General features: G+C 41.0%; 1 long non-coding RNA gene across 1 annotated transcript; it reads right to left on the bottom strand.

Moving 5' to 3' along the window:
- Positions 1–4,888: 4,888 nt before the first annotated feature.
- Positions 4,889–14,450, bottom strand: LOC121644758. The gene is made up of 3 exons (XR_006011309.1): positions 14,327–14,450; positions 7,563–7,569; positions 4,889–4,899 (listed from the first exon to the last, which is right to left on the bottom strand). It is a non-coding gene; the product is annotated as an uncharacterized LOC121644758 (long non-coding RNA).
- Between the last annotated feature and the right edge of the window lie 3,362 nt (positions 14,451–17,812).

The raw sequence follows: 17,812 nt of genomic DNA, 5'->3' as shown, positions 1-17,812 counted from the left end.
CAGTGTGTCAAGCTCCACCCTTTAGGTTGGATCAGTAAGATTGGGAACCCAGGGGTCCCAAAAAAGTATGACAGCTTGGATCAAATATTCCAGCACCTTTCCCAGTTTTTGCCTGAATTTGGTGGAAACAGGGCTTTGGCACATGGTTTTCAACAAACCTGTTGCTGTGCATCATTACCAAACATTTCCACTTCGGTCTCCTGTGACCAAAGGACCATTGTTCCAGAAGTCCAGAAGTTTTTGTTAAATGTTCTAATGTGTTAAACCTTAAGGGCTGGGTTATACTTGCTGTTAGTGACACGTTTGCGTACTTATCGCAGCTGCGATGTATTCTTAGCTTTCGTTTGATACATAGGCCATACAAAGGTTGATGGGAGATCAAGTCTTATCTCTGAGAACTTAAGCTCATCTTCCTCTTCATTTCCCTCAACATCTCTTCTCTCTGAAATATCAACAACTTTAGTTCTGTCACCTGGCAAAGTAAACACTGATTCATAAAGAAAACAAGTTTTTGGCTAAGTGGCTGTTATTATAACCATTATTCATGTCATAATGGTAGTTAGAAAATAATTTATTTGTAACTTAAACTTTTACACTGACTCACTCTAAAATAACTCCAGATGTCCTCCTTTCTCTTCTTTGCTTCTGAAGTTCTGACTGAAGTTGTTGAAAAGGCCCTAAATAGATGTGTGTGCCTTTTAAGACCGGTGTTACACCAAAATCTGTGACCTATCAGAATCTGTGACCACAGGGGGTAACTGTGTACATTTCTCTGCATGTACATCTTAGAACACTAGCAAAGTCTTAAAAACACTTGATATTTAACCCTGATTTCATTATAATGCACATACAGTAAAGTCAAACATTCTGATGGTTGTTGGAAGCGATGACCTCTGTGATCCTGGCTAAGTGAGAGCTACATATTATGTGAGAAGAGTCCAGATTATAAGAGGGGTGAAATTTTTTCTTTCTATTTGGTTTTATTGTGTGGACTGGAGTTAATGGAACTGATGAGAAACATTGAAGATAAATACAGCAATCCAGCCACACAGGAGCTAATGGACATGACTTCGTTCCTTGATCCTAGATTCAAGACTGACTACATAAGTGCAGAGAATGTCCCACACATCAAAGAGCGAGTGAAGATCGAAATGGATCAGGTGGCACGAAAGGTACCTTTGTGTAGTTTAGTAATGTTTAGAATACCACATCAATACAAGTGACATTTTTATTACACTGATTGGTATTTTGTTTACACAGAATGCCCAATTGCTCAAAATCACATCAGACTGCAAAACTTTGACAGCTCTCATCACTAAGTTTTATAGGAAAAGAGGTCTCGTCTCAGCTCCACAGATGCCATGCCCCAGGGTGCAGCAAAGGCAGACCCATTCACCACAGGGAAGGGAAAGCGGTCACTGGGCAGCTTCTTCAAGAGCAAGGTTGTCCCTCCTCTTTCTGTCACTATGGAGCTGGAGGATGCCATTAAAGCTGAACTGGACAACTACCTGATGACTCCTACTGTCGATGGAGAGGAAGATCCACTGGCCTGGTGGAGAGTGCACAAAGTTAACTTTCCACGGCTGAGCAAACTGGCTAGTAAATTTGTGTGCATACCAGCCACCAGTTCGTCATCAGAGAGATTGTTTAGTGCTAGTGGAAATGTTGTCACATGTCAGCGCTCATGTCTAAAACCATCTAAGGTTGACATGCTGATTTTCTTGTCAAAAAATCTGTAAAGAGTGATGTAGAGATGTCAGGGAAGCAAGTATTGTTGTTAATTAAGTACTTTTGAGATTTTCTTTGTTCTGCATTTCACCCTGACTTGTAATGTCAGCCTTTGTTTAAAAAATATATTTGCTATTTTTCAGGAAAACTGCTCCATTTTTTACTTAATAGATGTGCAGTAAGTGGTGTTGCCAATATTTTATAAGCATTTTGATTAATTTACTCATTTATTATTCATTTAGTCATTTAAGCATTCTTATTCATTTATTCATTTACATTTTATCATTAGATTTTAGTAACATGCATTAGGCTCTGCTTTTAATTAATAGAACTACAGCTTAACTGTTATCATTGCTTTGCAGGTGCATTCACATAAACTCATATAAGGTTACTGAGTTCAATACTGAGAAAAGAGCTGAGAACTAGCGGCCTTGACAATGTTCTGGATGGCCAGTAGGGAGTAAATCGTAAATATTGCTGCAGCTCTTTGCTTATCTATTCACTCCTAGCAGAATGGAATTTCCCAGTAACTCAGAAATCATTAAAAGTACAGCCTTTTGTGTAAAACGGTGGGAACAGGTAGAAGGAGGTCAGCACAGAGAGGCAGACAGATAACAGGGCAGAGCAAAGTATCTTTTTCTTTTCAGCTCTGACGTACCCCAAAAGGAGGACCTGGAGGAATCAAATTCCCGGAAGAAGGAAGGACCACCTTGCAAAATACACATTCACATGAAGGCTCACCACATGCACGCACATAGCCACAATGCTTTGTATCACTATAAATGAGGAGGATAATTTAGGTAGGTGGGTCTTTTGGCTGAACCGAAGGTTCCCAACACTTTGTGTATTAGTGATCAGAAGCTAAGCTAACAGGCCTCCTTCTCGAGAAGATATGTATTGTTTTCTTATTACTGGCTTAACAAAGAATTGTCAATTCTACTCAAACTCTGGTGTTTTTGCCTTCTTTTAAAAATGTGGATTTTTGAACACTCTTCCTTCTGATGTTTGATTTACAGGTGGTGAACAAATCTTTTAAAACCAACAGAGAATATTTTAAAAACTTCAGTGGGTGCTGCAAAGCCATAAATGAATATCTTACATTTTTCCGAAGAGCAGAGGTAGGGCAAATTTTATTTTATTAAGAGTTTTATTTTATTACATTAATTTTTCAATTTCACTTAAAATATAGTGCAGGTTTCTTAATCTAGGATTGAATTAAGTACTTTAACTGCTGTTATAGATGTTGATAGTTGACTCTCTTAAGCCATAAAACACTGATGTTGACCTACGAGTGTAAGGCCCTTTTTTATTTTATTGGAATTGTTGAATTTTGTTTTTCTAATTATTACTTATTTAACATTGTTTAATTGTTTTGTATTTTATTCAACTTTTTTTTAACTTAATAATATTAAGGATTTTTGCACTACTTTTTAAAGTTAAGACAAAGATGGCTCTTTTAGTTCTGCAGTTGTAATAACTGCCATTGGTCAAGAACTTTAAAGAATGTGCATTCATGTTTTTGTTAATAAACACATTTGAAAGCAGTTCTTACCTTTAGCTTTCATCCTTGTATTAGAGTAATAGCTTTTAATGTTTTGGTATAATGTCATTTTCTGTCATGTTTGTATATGCTACTGTACATTGTACTGTACAGTCGTCTGTCTTCAGGTTTCAAGATTCCTTTCTTTTACTTAAACTAACTTCCATCTGGTTATTTGCTGACAGTTAAAAGAGGAGCTCCTTTAATTTGCTTTATTTTTTTCCATTTATTAATCACCATTTTCTCTTATTTTTCTCTAAGCAAATTGTTTTTTTGTTTTTTTTTTTGTTTTTTTTTCCCAGACAGATTTCAGATCCTTAGTTCGCTTGATTTAAACATAGATCAGGCCTTCATTGTTGTGATGATCACATCTTAGCCAATTTGATGTGAAAAGCGATCCAATAAAAATTTTACTCTCTTAAATTCCTCTTTAAAATCCTGACAGCTCTCTCTATACCGTTTCCAAAAGTACTTTCGAATGCTGGTCTTTTTTTAGGGTTTTCTCTGACACATAGTTGCTGCTTCAGAATAATAATAAAGGTTTTATCAAAAATTCCAAAATCATCTGGTGAAATTGCTGCTTCCAGGAGCTCTTCCGTTGACTTAAATATTTTGTAAAGGCCTTTCTCTATAACCTTGGTTAGATCTTGAATATTTTTCGTGTTAAAGATGTTGGTATCACCTTCAACCAAGTTAAGTTTAGCAAGTATCAGAGTTGAAAGCCTTTTTCTGGCAGTTTGGATGTCCAGTGCTGTTTTTTTGTTCTTAGTTTTGTATTTTGACAGAAGCCTTCCAAGCAATGCAACAACAAGGCTGTCTGCCCACTTCTCAGCATCAGAAGATGAAACTGACCTTGATGTTTCTTTAGGTGGTTCCTCTTTTTGTTCTGTGAATCCATCTCTTGCAATAATGCTGGGTTCAGTTTTTTTACTGAGATGTGATTCCTGGAGTGACAAAGAAGTTGGTGTTGAGACTTCAGAGGATGCTGATCCATTCTGGGTTTTATCTGATGATAGAAGTTTTTCTTGAAAAAGATTTTCAATGTCAGTTAGGGTTTCTAATACTTGGCTGTCCAATTGTTCTGTAGGTTTTCCCATTGCTAGAAAAACCTGCTGCAGGAATTTTAAAACTGCATCTTCTGTGATGGAATACAGAATGTCAGGAGCAAAAGTCCTCTTAGTTCCCTCTTCTGTCTTTCTTATTTTTGAAATCACTGTATCTGAAAGACATTTACCTTTAGGTACAACGGGTTTCTGATAAAAATCCCCAATCATAAGATGATCGTACATCTTATCAGTTAACTGTCTGGCAAACTTCTGCAATTCCCCCCTGAGTTTGATGCTGTCCATAATTTCTTTGAGATTCTTTGTTTCTTCTGATGAACTGATATCTGATATAAAGGTGTTCAGATCAGTTTTGAAAGTTTCAAAATTTACCTGTAAACCTTTCTGTTTCATAACAGTTTTCAATCTTTCCTGGCTTGTCGCAGGTGAATGCAAGAATTCAGGCTCGGACGATTCTGACACAATCCCTGGTATGATATCTGCATTTGTGGCATCTTCAGCTTGTGGGCTCCTTGAATTACGATGGATATCCACAACAAACCTTTCATCTTGTTTCCTAAATGACCTCTTCAGATCTGCCTGCATCTTGCCAAAGTGTTTTTGGACAATTTCCAAGAAGGTTCTTTTCGTTTGAGGCATAATTCCTGCAATGGCTTCTGATCTTTTACAGCCTGAACTTGCAAAAAATGTTTGGATTTTATCAGCAACTAACGCTAAATTAAAACAAGCTTCATGTGAAACTCTGCAGAATTCAGGAAGATCCATCATGGCTACAGACTCTGGGCTTTCAATGTTTCCTAAAATAATACTGACAATTTCAGAAGCTGCATTTTGTGCTAAAAGAGTGGGTTGGACGGGTGACAAAGCACACGTGTTTTCCTCACTCACATTTCGTGTTTCCATCTTGTATCTTTTACTTAATATGTCACTTATTGCTTCTGTTGCTGACTCAACAGAGGACGATTTACTGCTGTGAGGTGACTGTGTGTCAAAAGGTCTTGATCCTGTGCTCTTTCTTGAGAATTTGTTCAGATGTTTTGCAACGCATGTTTTTAGAAATTTGCCAGCATGATAAACCATGCTTCTAAGGCTTCTGAGATCTCCCATCAAGGAACAAACAAATATAGCAGGTTTTGAAGGAACGTCTGTTGGAGTTACTGCTTCGAAAATAAGAGAATTAACTTTTCTATTTCCGTCACTGTTATTTCATTTAGTTTTTTGGCGTCTGCATGAAATTGCAAATCCATAGCTTCACCAGAAACATTCAGATATGTTAAGAAACTCTGGCTAATCGAATCTTCAAACTCTGCTTTAATTTCAGGCAAAGTTTGATCATTTGTAGTTGACTGAACAAACTTACCAGTCTGCAGAAGGATGACTTTTAAAATCATAGTAGATATAGTTTGTACCACCTCTGCCAACAGACCTGCAAGAATAAATTCCATCTCTAAATCTATTTTTCCTGTAGACAGCAAGGCCCACTGGGCTGCGGAAGTCTTTTCAAAATGCTTATTTACAATTGGTAAAAGATCCATGTGTGTGATGTTAATAGTGTTTTCCATCTGTTTTGTTTATTGTGCCATTGTGTTAATTTTTCTAATGTCTCTTGAAATATTTCTCTCCAAAGTGTATCTCAAACGTAGCTCCTTATTTTAGAACTGATAATTGTGAGAAGACTGGTACTTTATAGGGCTTTTATTTGACGTAATAAAGGACACATGAAATCATCGTTTCAGACCCCGCCCCCTTGTGTCTTCAGGTTTCAAGATTCCTTTCTTTTACTTAAACTAACTTCCATCTGGTTATTTGCTGACAGTTAAAAGAGGAGCTCCTTTAATTTGCTTTATTTTTTTCCATTTATTAATCACCATTTTCTCTTATTTTTCTCTGAGCAAATTGTTTTTATTTTTTTTGTTTTGTTTTTTTTTCCCAGACAGATTTCAGATCCTTAGTTTGCTTGATTTAAACATTGATCAGGCCTTCATTGTTGTGATGATCACATCTTAGCCAATTTGATGTGAAAAGCGATCCAATAAAAATTTTACTCTCTTAAATTCCTCTTTAAAATCCTGACAGCTCTCTCTATACCGTTTCCAAAAGTACTTTCGAATGCTGGTCTTTTTTTGGGGTTTTTCACTGACACATAGTCGCTGCTTCAGAATAACTATAAAGGTTTTATCAAAAATTCCAAAATCATCTGGTGAAATTGCTGCTTCCAGGAGCTCTTCCGTTGACTTAAATATTTTGTAAAGGCCTTTCTCTATAACCTTGGTTAGATCTTGAATATTTTTCATGTTAAAGATGTTGGTATCACCTTCAACCAAGTTAAGTTTAGCAAGTATCAGAGTTGAAAGCCTTTTTCTGGCAGTTTGGATGTCCAGTGCTGTTTTTTTGTTCTTAGTTTTGTATTTTGACAGAAGCCTTCCAAGCAATGCAACAACAAGGCTGTCTGCCCACTTCTCAGCATCAGAAGATGAAACTGACCTTGATGTTTCTTTAGGTGGTTCCTCTTTTTGTTCTGTGAATCCATCTCTTGCAATAATGCTGGGTTCAGTTTTTTTACTGAGATGTGATTCCTGGAGTGACAAAGAAGTTGGTGTTGAGACTTCAGAGGATGCTGATCCATTCTGGGTTTTATCTGATGATAGAAGTTTTTCTTGAAAAAGATTTTCAATGTCAGTTAGGGTTTCTAATACTTGGCTGTCCAATTGTTCTGTAGGTTTTCCCATTGCTAGAAAAACCTGCTGCAGGAATTTTAAAACTGCATCTTCTGTGATGGAATACAGAATGTCAGGAGCAAAAGTCCTCTTAGTTCCCTCTTCTGTCTTTCTTATTTTTGAAATCACTGTATCTGAAAGACATTTACCTTTAGGTACAACGGGTTTCTGATAAAAATCCCCAATCATAAGATGATCGTACATCTTATCAGTTAACTGTCTGGCAAACTTCTGCAATTCCCCCCTGAGTTTGATGCTGTCCATAATTTCTTTGAGATTCTTTGTTTCTTCTGATGAACTGATATCTGATATAAAGGTGTTCAGATCAGTTTTGAAAGTTTCAAAATTTACCTGTAAACCTTTCTGTTTCATAACAGTTTTCAATCTTTTCTGGCTTGTCGCAGGTGAATGCAAGAATTCAGGCTCGGACGATTCTGACACAATCCCTGGTATGATATCTGCATTTGTGGCATCTTCAGCTTGTGGGCTCCTTGAATTACGATGGATATCCACAACAAACCTTTCATCTTGTTTCCTAAATGACCTCTTCAGATCTGCCTGCATCTTGCCAAAGTGTTTTTGGACAATTTCCAAGAAGGTTCTTTTCGTTTGAGGCATAATTCCTGCAATGGCTTCTGATCTTTTACAGCCTGAACTTGCAAAAAATGTTTGGATTTTATCAGCAACTAACGCTAAATTAAAACAAGCTTCATGTGAAACTCTGCAGAATTCAGGAAGATCCATCATGGCTACAGACTCTGGGCTTTCAGTGTTTCCTAAAATAATACTGACAATTTCAGAAGCTGCATTTTGTGCTAAAAGAGTGGGTTGGACGGGTGACGAAGCACACGTGTTTTCCTCACTCACATTTCGTGTTTCCATCTTGTATCTTTTACTTAATATGTCACTTATAGCTTCTGTTGCTGACTCAACAGAGAACGATTTACTGCTGTGAGGTGACTGTGTGTCAAAAGGTCTTGATCCTGTGCTCTTTCTTGAGAATTTGGTCAAACGTTTTGCAACGCATGTTTTTAGAAATTTGCCAGCATGATAAACCATGCTTCTAAGGCTTCTGAGATCTCCCATCAAGGAACAAACAAATATAGCAGGTTTTGAAGGAACGTCTGTTGGAGTTATTGCTTCGAAAATAAGAGAATTAACTTTTCTCTCTATTTCCCTCGCTGCTATTTCATTTAGTTTTTGAGCGTCTGCATCAAATTGCAAATCCATAGCTTCACCAGAAACATTCAGATATGTTAAGAAACTCTGGCTAATCGAATCTTCAAACTCTGCTTTAATATCAGGCAAAGTTTGATCATTTGTAGTTGACTGAACAAACTCTCCAATCTGCGGAAGGATGACTTTTAAAATCATAGTAGATATAGTTTGTACCACCTCTGCCAACAGACCTGCAAGAATAAATTCCATCTCTAAATCTATTTTTCCTGTAGACAGCAAGGCCCACTGGGGTGCGGAAATCTTTTCAAAATGCTTATTTACAATTGGTAAAAGATCCATGAGCGTGATGTTAATAGTGTTTTCCATCTGTTTCGTTGATTGTGCCATTGTGTTAATTTTTCTAATGTCTCTTGAAATATTTCTCTCCAAATGTATCTCAAACGTAGCTCCTTATTTTAGAACTGATAATTGTGAGAAGACTGGTACTTTATAGGGCTTTTATTTGACGTAATAAAGGACACATGATATCGTCGTTCCAGACCCCGCCCCCTTGCGTCACGTCTACCCGTGCACACGCATGGGCCTTGAGACTCATGCGCGCTCACGCCACACCTCCGATTTCTCACCCTGAAATTCACATCAAAAGCAATGACGAGGTTCGGGTGGGCCTCATTACTCTTGGGGCGGTGTGAAACAAATAAAAATAAATAATAAAAAAAAAGAGTAAGAACACGCCTACGATTTGATCTAAGTAAGTATCTTAGAATAAGTAGTGATGTGCAGATCAATACTGAAATATCTATTCCTCCTATACCAATATTTATTTAACTAAACTTTTAGGAGAAGTAGGAACTACTTCTTCTTCCCCTGTCTTAGGCATATGCGAAAAAGGCGCAGTGTCAGGTCGCAGCAGCGCGCGGTTCATTCACTGCTCAGTGATCAGTCCGACATGCAGTGATGGAGATATGTCACCTCCACAAACAGCAACGATGCGCAGTTTGAAATGTGTTTGAAGACCACAAACCTCCTTAAACGTCTGAGAATCCGTCATAACACCGAAGCAGAGGTGATGAGGCTGTGATGAGGAACTAAAGAGGAAAGGAGGACAGGTGCAGCTAGGGATGAGACAGACGTTACTCTCTTTTGGCACTGCAGGCAGTTACTATCAGGTACTATAAGCACTGTCACTGTCTTCAGGGGAAGTGATTTACGTCTGTATGCTGTAAGTTTAGGTTTTTGTGCTGATTAAACAACAGGAGTCCGTGCTATCTTAAAACTAATGCTTCCTGTTTTGTTAAAATGTGCAGTAATAAATATCAGCCACTCTGGCATTGCTGATAGCTGGGTTTATTTGGAATCTATCTAATGAGTCTGAAAAAATCCAGAAGTTATCACTGCAGACGCTGCGAGGGCAGGGGCGTTGCTAGACATAGGGCTCTACAGGGGCCCAGGCTCCCACATTACTTTCACATTTTGGGTTATGAGGATAATGTTCCATCTGCTTCACTTTGCTAACCCATCTGTTACTGCTGCTTCCAAACAACTGCTACTATAAATGGAACAATAAATAATAATAATAATAATAGTAAGAGACTTTGTGAAAAAAAATCCTCTCTTTTGTGTGCTGTCAAACAAAAGTGAAACATACAAATAAAGAATTTATAATCTAATCAAATACATACATTCATATTGATTTAAGTTAGAAAATACTTCCAGGTGACGTCATTTTGATCTCTCACATGAATTTTGGGGTTAGCTTTAAAAGTCCAGCATAATAAAAGTCATATAGTCAGATTTTTCTCATATTTATTATTATTTGCAGAAATATATTATTTAAAGTGATTGTTGGAAACAACAACAAATGTGTTTAAAAATGTATGTTTTAAAAAAATTATGTTGAAATTTTTTCTGCAGTGCATGTCACTGAGGCATGTTTTGTATTGAAGTTGCTGTCTGACTGGAAACTATCTGACTGGGGACTGTGTGGCTGGGGACTGTCTGGTTGGGAACTGTCTGACTGGGATCTGTCTGACTGGGATCTGTCTGGCTGGGAACTGTCTGACTGGGGACTGTCTGGCTGGGATCTGCCTGACTGGAAACTATCTGACTGGGGACTGTGGCTGGGGACTGTCTGACTGGGGACTGTCTGGCTGGGATCTGCCTGACTGGAAACTATCTGACTGGGATCTGTCTGGCTGGGAACTGTCTGACTAGGGACTGTCTGGCTGGGATCTGTCTGGCTGGGAACTGTCTGACTGGGGACTGTCTGACTGGAAACTGTCTGACTGGGAACTGTCTGACTGGAAACTGTCTAACTGGAGACTGCCTGGCTGGGAACTGTCTGGTTGGGAACTGTCTGACTGGGAACTGTCTGACTGGAGACCTCCTGGCTGGGAACTGTCAGACTGGAAACTGTCTGACTGGGGACTGTCTGGCTGGGATCTGTCTGGCTGGGAACTGTCTGACTGGGGACTGTCTGGCTGGGAACTGTCTGACTGGGGACGGTCTGGCTGGGAACTGTCTGACTGGAAACTGTCTGACTGGGGACTGTCTGGCTGGGATCTGTCTGGCTGGGAACTGTCTGACTGGAAACTCTCTGACTGGGGACGGTCTGGCTGGGAACTGTCTGACTGGAAACTGTCTGACTGGGGACTGTCTGGCTGGGAACTGTCTGGTTGGGAACTGTCTGACTGGGATCTGCCTGACTGGGAAAAGGATAAATACTGACACAAAGCTGAACTGTTTTTACTGCGACGTCTCAGTGATTAGCGGTAACAGCTTTGATGAATTTCTGATCTTAAATTATCGGTGTTGTCCTTAAACGGAGTGGTGTTGGACTGGAGGGACAAATGGTACCATTAACCCAGGGCCCCCTGCAGGATTGGGGACCCTTGAAAATCCTGGAATGAAAAGTTTTTTGTGTTCCATTTTAAAATATCTAATTAATTATTCTCAAGAATCAAGGCTGTTTAGTTGTCATTATACAAGTGCAGGAGACAAGTACAATGAAATGTATTCCAGTGCAACCCATCCAAACAGGATCAGGCAGACTGAGGCAGCAGCCGCAGCCACGGCGCACCTATATATTCTGATAATCAAAGTCAGTTTGACAGTCTGAATGGAGGTGCAGACAGACTGAATTTTGCATTATATTTATGATGGATGCTCTTAGAGGCCCTGTCAACCCTCTAAAATTGTGCAAAATGGTTTAGTCCACACCAACAACGTTCAGTTCATCTTAGTTACACACAGAGTGCAGCCTCTGTGTCATAAATTTCCCACTGAATATACCAAAGAAAGTGAAGTCTGGATGTCAGAAAGAGAGAGAGAGAGAGAGAGAGACATAAGATAAGAAAATGCTGCTCACCTCCCTTCTTAGAGAAGAAGCACCTGAACTAAAAATGGAGTTTGAGCTGATATCAGCAGCAATTGTCTAGGCAACATGTAAGGATTGATTTAGGAACTACACAGATTTACTATCATGAATTCATCAAAGATGTTTCTGCCTCACGATAAAAAAAAAAAAAAAAAAACAGCTCCACTTTGTATCAACATTATAGTCCTTTCCAAGTGATCAGTCATGACATATTTTGGTATCAATGGATTCCTTGTAATTTCAGAATCGTGAATATGCTACTGACAATGTTTTATCTGATAAACTAAATGCAACCCGAAGTCTGTAATGTTGATAACAAATGATCTACCATATAATACCCATCTTGCCGTAAAATATTTATAAGCCTCTAATCTGACTTGCATGCTTTTAGTTCTGCCCCATATGAAGTGCGATTGTTCATTGACTATAGTTGCAAATATCAAGGTAAGGTGAATTAGGTAGCAATATCTCCGTCAGTTGGATGTTTTGGGATTTTTTTAATCAGGAATTTGGAAAATCATATGGATTTTGAGCAGCAACAAGCGCATGTTTTTCAAAATATCACTGTCTGACTTGACCATAGAAGTGCTGAACTGGTTTGGAAAGAGTTAAGTTCACTAGCACCATCCCTGATAAGAAACAGTTAATAATCACTAGTGGGAGCAGGTTCCAGCTAGCATTTGCCACCCAACATGGCGGCGCAAACAAACAGTGTGACATCAGTGAGAATGGTCTATAGAAAATAGATGGATGGATCAGAAAGCTGTCCAGTCTGTATCTTCTAAGATACAGAGTAGAATAAGTTCACAATAAAACAGGAGGTACAAAACAAAACATGATTCATGTGTTTGTTGGTTTAGCCTAGCACCTGGTTTATTACATAACAATCAAATATACTGAACCTTTCAGCACCACTTTAACATTGTAACGCTTGTATTGGCAAAGATTAACATCATGAACCACATGGTCCTCAGTTTCAGACACAACAGCAGCAGATCATCATGTCTAGATGAGGCTGAAGTTATACACTCAATCATCTGCAGCTGGTTCAAACTAAATGATCTCAGACCTCTGATACCCATATGAAATTGTTTAAAAAAAAACGTATAATATGGGACCTTGAAGATAATCTTGTAAAGTAAAGCTTGTTTTGTACCCTGCGAGAAGCAAGAACTTTGTTCTTGTTCTCAGCTGAATGAAGAAGAAAAAAGTTTACATTGGTCTGGTCATTTCATCCTCAACAAGAAGCTTTGTGGAGGGGTGGAGATTTTTATTTGCAGTGAACAGCTAACTGGTTATTTAATATTTAACAAAAAACTTTGTCCATGACAGGGCGAGTCTGAGCACTCAGCGGTGACTGTGTCTTTATTTTCCATGTGCTGTATTCAGTTTCTGACCACCTCGATCAGCTGTTAATTAAGGCCTCAAAAAAGGCCACAAGCCAGTCCAACAAGGTACACAGATCTTGAGAAATTAATATTGCAAATTCCTTGTGTTTTGTCTTAATGTTACTTCCTTTGTGTAGTTGAGTTGTTTCTTGTTTTATTTTGACGTTTCAGTTGGTACTTAGGTACTATGTACATTGGTACTATTTAAATACCTTTATTTACATTTTGTTAACCCTGAGTGCTATGTTTTATGATACAACCTGCACAAAATGAGCTAAAATGATTCTTATGTCTTGCAGCCATGTGTCACTACAACCATATTCCTGATCATAATGCAGCAAACAACAGCACTTGTCTTGCCAACTGCTTGCCTGTGTGATAATGTTTGTAAACTTCTGATTGGACTCAAAGCGATTTTTCCTAAAATAAATTAAGTGGCTCAAATCTTTGCATAATGGTGGCTAAAGGCATGCAGGATTATCCTAAACAAAACTATCATTAATGGAACAAAGACCACTAACTATTTACTTTTACAAATTTTGCCTTACTTTCTCACATGAGATGAATATTTTAGTTGTAATAAACAATTAAATGTTTCCTAAAGCTTAGGTTTAAAAGGTTTCAATCATCATTAACAAATGCAACCCTTTTTTCAAGTTTGTGCTGCTGTGCAGCCATACAGATTTCTCTAGATCTGTCCCTGATGGTGCTCTTTAATTATGAAGCAGGTAAACAAATGTTCTGAGATTACAATGAAGAAGAGGCTAAGAAAATAAGGGAACAAAACAGATGTAATCCAGTTCTACCTTAAACCAAAGAAGGACCCAGAATCCCAACTTAAGTTTAATCATCTGACATCTCTCTATGTGTCAAACAGCTCTTGTAGATCCCGTGTGGATTTGTTGAAACAATGGAACATACTTCATGAAATATTTTCAATGAACATTTCTAAGTTGGCTTCATTCAAAACCCACTGCACCCTTTTGAAAAATTGTGGGTGAAATATTGTGTAATAATAAAATAAAGTAATAATAAATAATACATTACCTGTAAATAGCTTAATTTAGTTGACTGAAAACATCATTTATCAGTATAAATAATGCAAAGACAAGGGATTTTTCCCAACAAGGCATGCATACCACAATTTTAGGGGTCTTTTTAATATCATTTATTCTTCTACACTCTAAAAAAATAATACACTGGCTGTGAGGGACCGAGGCCAAAGATGAAGAGAATAGAGAGAATAGAGAAAATACAAATTCCTAAGTAAAAGTTCTGGGCCCATAAAAGAGGACAAATAAACAGAACATCCACATAAGGAACTAAAAACTGACTGACACACAAGGGACACTATATACACTGGCTGATCAGAACATTTGGACACAAGAGGGAAATACATAACATAACCATCTTCAGCTAACTTAATAAACTTAACTAATTCACAACAGAACTTAAACAATTTAGATTCATAATTCATTAGGGAAACAGAAATCTAAATAATCATACTTCCACATAAAGAATAAACAAAGTAATACAAAACAATAGACAATCTAAACCCATCTCCCACTATCTTGTTGCAAGATGGATGAGTCCAATTAGGCTGTAGCCTCGTCAAAGGAGATCCACCTCAGCTGGGACTCTTAGCACGCTTGGGCCTCCCACATAGCAACTTCCCCAGGAACTGGTAACTCAAAGAAAAATCATTTTAACTAAAAATAAACCAAACAAGGTGACAAGAATGAATCAACTAAAAGTGTGCACCCAATCAGTTAACCCCCCCTGCCAAACTTGCTAAGAAAAATGTGAAATATAAAAGAAATGGTAAATATTACAAATAAAATTATTTAACTGAAATGAAGAAAAAAGTTACCAGACTGGGCTCAGTGTGTGGCTGCCTAGGCTGCCATCCCACTGGCTTAACTTAAAAAAATGAGGTAACAATTTGCATGCACCTTATTAAGTACTTGCAACTTAATTACTAATAAGTATATATCCAGAGACTTTCATAGTTCTACTAACTCAATTTGATTAGTATGGTCAACATGATTTGGACTGTGTTATGTCCACAAAACACGGACCACAGCGTTATTGTCAACTAGCTTTATTTAGCCTCGTGGCTCACAACACCACAACAACTTCCGGCCGGAAGTTCCCTCACACATGTGTCACACCATTACCGTGCCGTTCTTAACCGTGCCCCCCCCCCCTTTCACAAATCAAACCCCATACAGCCCCACAACACATATGAACCTGAAAGAACGTAAACTGACTGGGTAAACCAGGTAGACTACTAGTTTACCCGCATAGCCTCGTGGATTATTCTGCCACCTGACGGGCCATGCGCTGACTGTCCAACTGAACGATCAAAAGTCTGTAACAAAGTCACTGAGGTAAGAAGGCTTCTGACGGGTCCTTGCAGGGCGGCCTCCGGACTGGAGGGGTCCAACCGGCGGTTCAGGTTCCGGTAGATCCCGGGCGGAATCCCTCTGTTGTTCGTACGGAAAATCCCAGTCCGTGTCCAGGGGCCCCAGGTCGAGTGCGGCTGGTTGGTCTGAAGGGGACAGTGATGGCACTCCCCTAAGTCGGCTAGCATGCCAGCGTGATCCATCCTGCAGGCAGAAGGTAGCTGGACCTAACCTCTTGATGATTTGCTGCGGCGCTGACCAGAAGGACAATAGTTTGTAGGATCGGTTGGGTCGGCGTACTCAAACCCAGTCGGCGTACTCAAACCCAGTCGGCTACGGCGAGCGTGGGGTGCTCTACACGGTGTTTCCTGTCAAATCTCTGTTTCATACGGTGTTGCTGGACCGCCACCATCTCCTGCAGAGGACCCTGCTGGTGATCCCCTGTGTCCCGGCGGCCACAGGCGGTCCAAGGGAAGCTGCAGCTCGCAGCCCAGCATCAAGAGAGCTGGAGAGTGGCCCGTCGTAGCATGAGGCGTTGCTCTGTAGTGGAGGAGGGTGTCCCTTAAGGCTGATGTGAACCGGAAACCGCTTGCCAGCTGTGCTCTGAGCCCGTTCTTGAGAGTCTAATTAAACCGCTCCACGCCGCCGTTAGCCTGGGGGTGGTACAGGGCGGTCCTAATGTGTTTCATGCCCCATTCCTCAGTGAAAGCGGTGAAGTCGGTCGAGACAAACTGGGGTCCATTGTCGGTGGTGATGGTGTCTGGTACGCCCCAACGTGCAAAGAGGGAAATGAGGAAGTCAGTAATCACCCTGGTGGTAACGGCGCCAGCTGGCAGCACTTCGGGCCACATGGAGTGGAGGTCATAGACCACCAGGAGGAAACGTTGGTGTTGGGGTACGTTGTGGAGCTCGCCACAGATGTCGAGTTGGATGTGGGTCCAAGGCCTTGGAGGCCAGGGCAGGGGCTGTAGAGGCGGGGACGGGGGCGGGCCTGTCTTCCCGCTTGTCAAACAGGCTGAGCAGTCTTTCACCATTGTCTCGATGTGCCTGTCGATGCCCCGCCATGGCCAGAACGCGCGCCCTTAAAGTGGTGGGAATGACTGTGCATAGTCCCCTCGCCACACAGACGTCATTCCAACAGCAGAGATCAGCTCGAACACGGTGGAAAGGCACTAGTTCCTCTGAAACCTTGGTAGGCCAGCCCTCGCGAATATAAATGCGGAGCCGGGTGAGCACAGGGTCCTGTGCAGATGCTGCACAGAGCTCCTGTAGGGAAACTGCCGTCTGGAGGGGCGTGTGCAGCATGAGGACCAGCTCTGGCTCTAGGGGGTCCTGAACCACGTCCTGTATGGGGCTGACTGTGGCTCTGGAGAGCAGGTCTGCCACCACGTTCTCCCAGCCGGGTGTGAACCGTGTGGTAAAATTATATGCTTGCAGTCTCTCGGACCAGCGATAGAGGCGTAGGAGCTTGCGACCTGAAGCGGTTGTTGCCAGCAGGGCTGTGAGGGCCCGGTGGTCTGTGCGTAACGTGAAATGGTGCCCGTACAGGTACATATGCCACCTTTTACATGCCCAGACACATGCCAGTGCTTCCCTCTCCCCGACCGAGTACTTCTGTTTGGTCGGGGTAAGTGACCGCGACGCGAATGCTACCTGGCGCTCAGCGCCCTGGTGGAGTTGGGAGAGGACAGCGCTGACCGCGGCGTTAGAAGCGTCGCAGGTCACAAACGTCGGACTCAGTATGTCGAAATGGGCAAGCACCGGCGGGGAGGTAAGCTGCGATTTGAGTTGGCGGACCGCGGCAAAGCACACAGGGGTCCAAGACCAGGGGGCACCCTGGCTGAGGAGGGCATGCAAAGGTGCTGTGGTTTCTGAGTAACGTGGGAGAAAACGCAGGTAAAAGGCTGTCATCCCTAGAAACGATGACAGCTGGGCGGGGCAGGTAGGCTCGGGCAATCGTAGGATTGCCTCCACATTCGAGTGGAGTGGGCTCAGACCATCTGCTGTCAAACGGAACCCCACAAACTCTATGGCTGATGCTGCAAAAACGCACTTCTCACCGTTGAGTGTGAGATTGTGGTGGGCGAGCACGTCGAGGACCCTGGAAAGGTGGTCGTCATGCAGGGCAGTCGACTTGCCGTGCACCACGATGTCGTCCAGGTATACGACCACACCTGGGATGCCTGCAAAAATGGTGGACATGATCTTCTGGAAACAGCTGGGGGCCGAGCTGAGACCGAAAGGCATGCGGGTGTAGCGAACGACCCCCATGTGGGTCACAAAAGCGGTGAGGTTGCGGCTATCCGGGTGTAACGGAACCTGTAGATAGCCCTGGTGTAGGTCGAGCTTGGAGAAGACCGTTGACCCATGAAACTTAGCTGACAGTTCCTCCGTGGTGGGTAGCAGGTATCTGTC

This window comes from Melanotaenia boesemani, chromosome 8 (genome assembly GCF_017639745.1).
Source record: "Melanotaenia boesemani isolate fMelBoe1 chromosome 8, fMelBoe1.pri, whole genome shotgun sequence".
Lineage (NCBI taxonomy): Eukaryota > Metazoa > Chordata > Actinopteri > Atheriniformes > Melanotaeniidae > Melanotaenia > Melanotaenia boesemani.
Note: the sequence above shows the minus strand (reverse complement) of the source record. Positions and strands in the feature narration are given on the sequence as shown.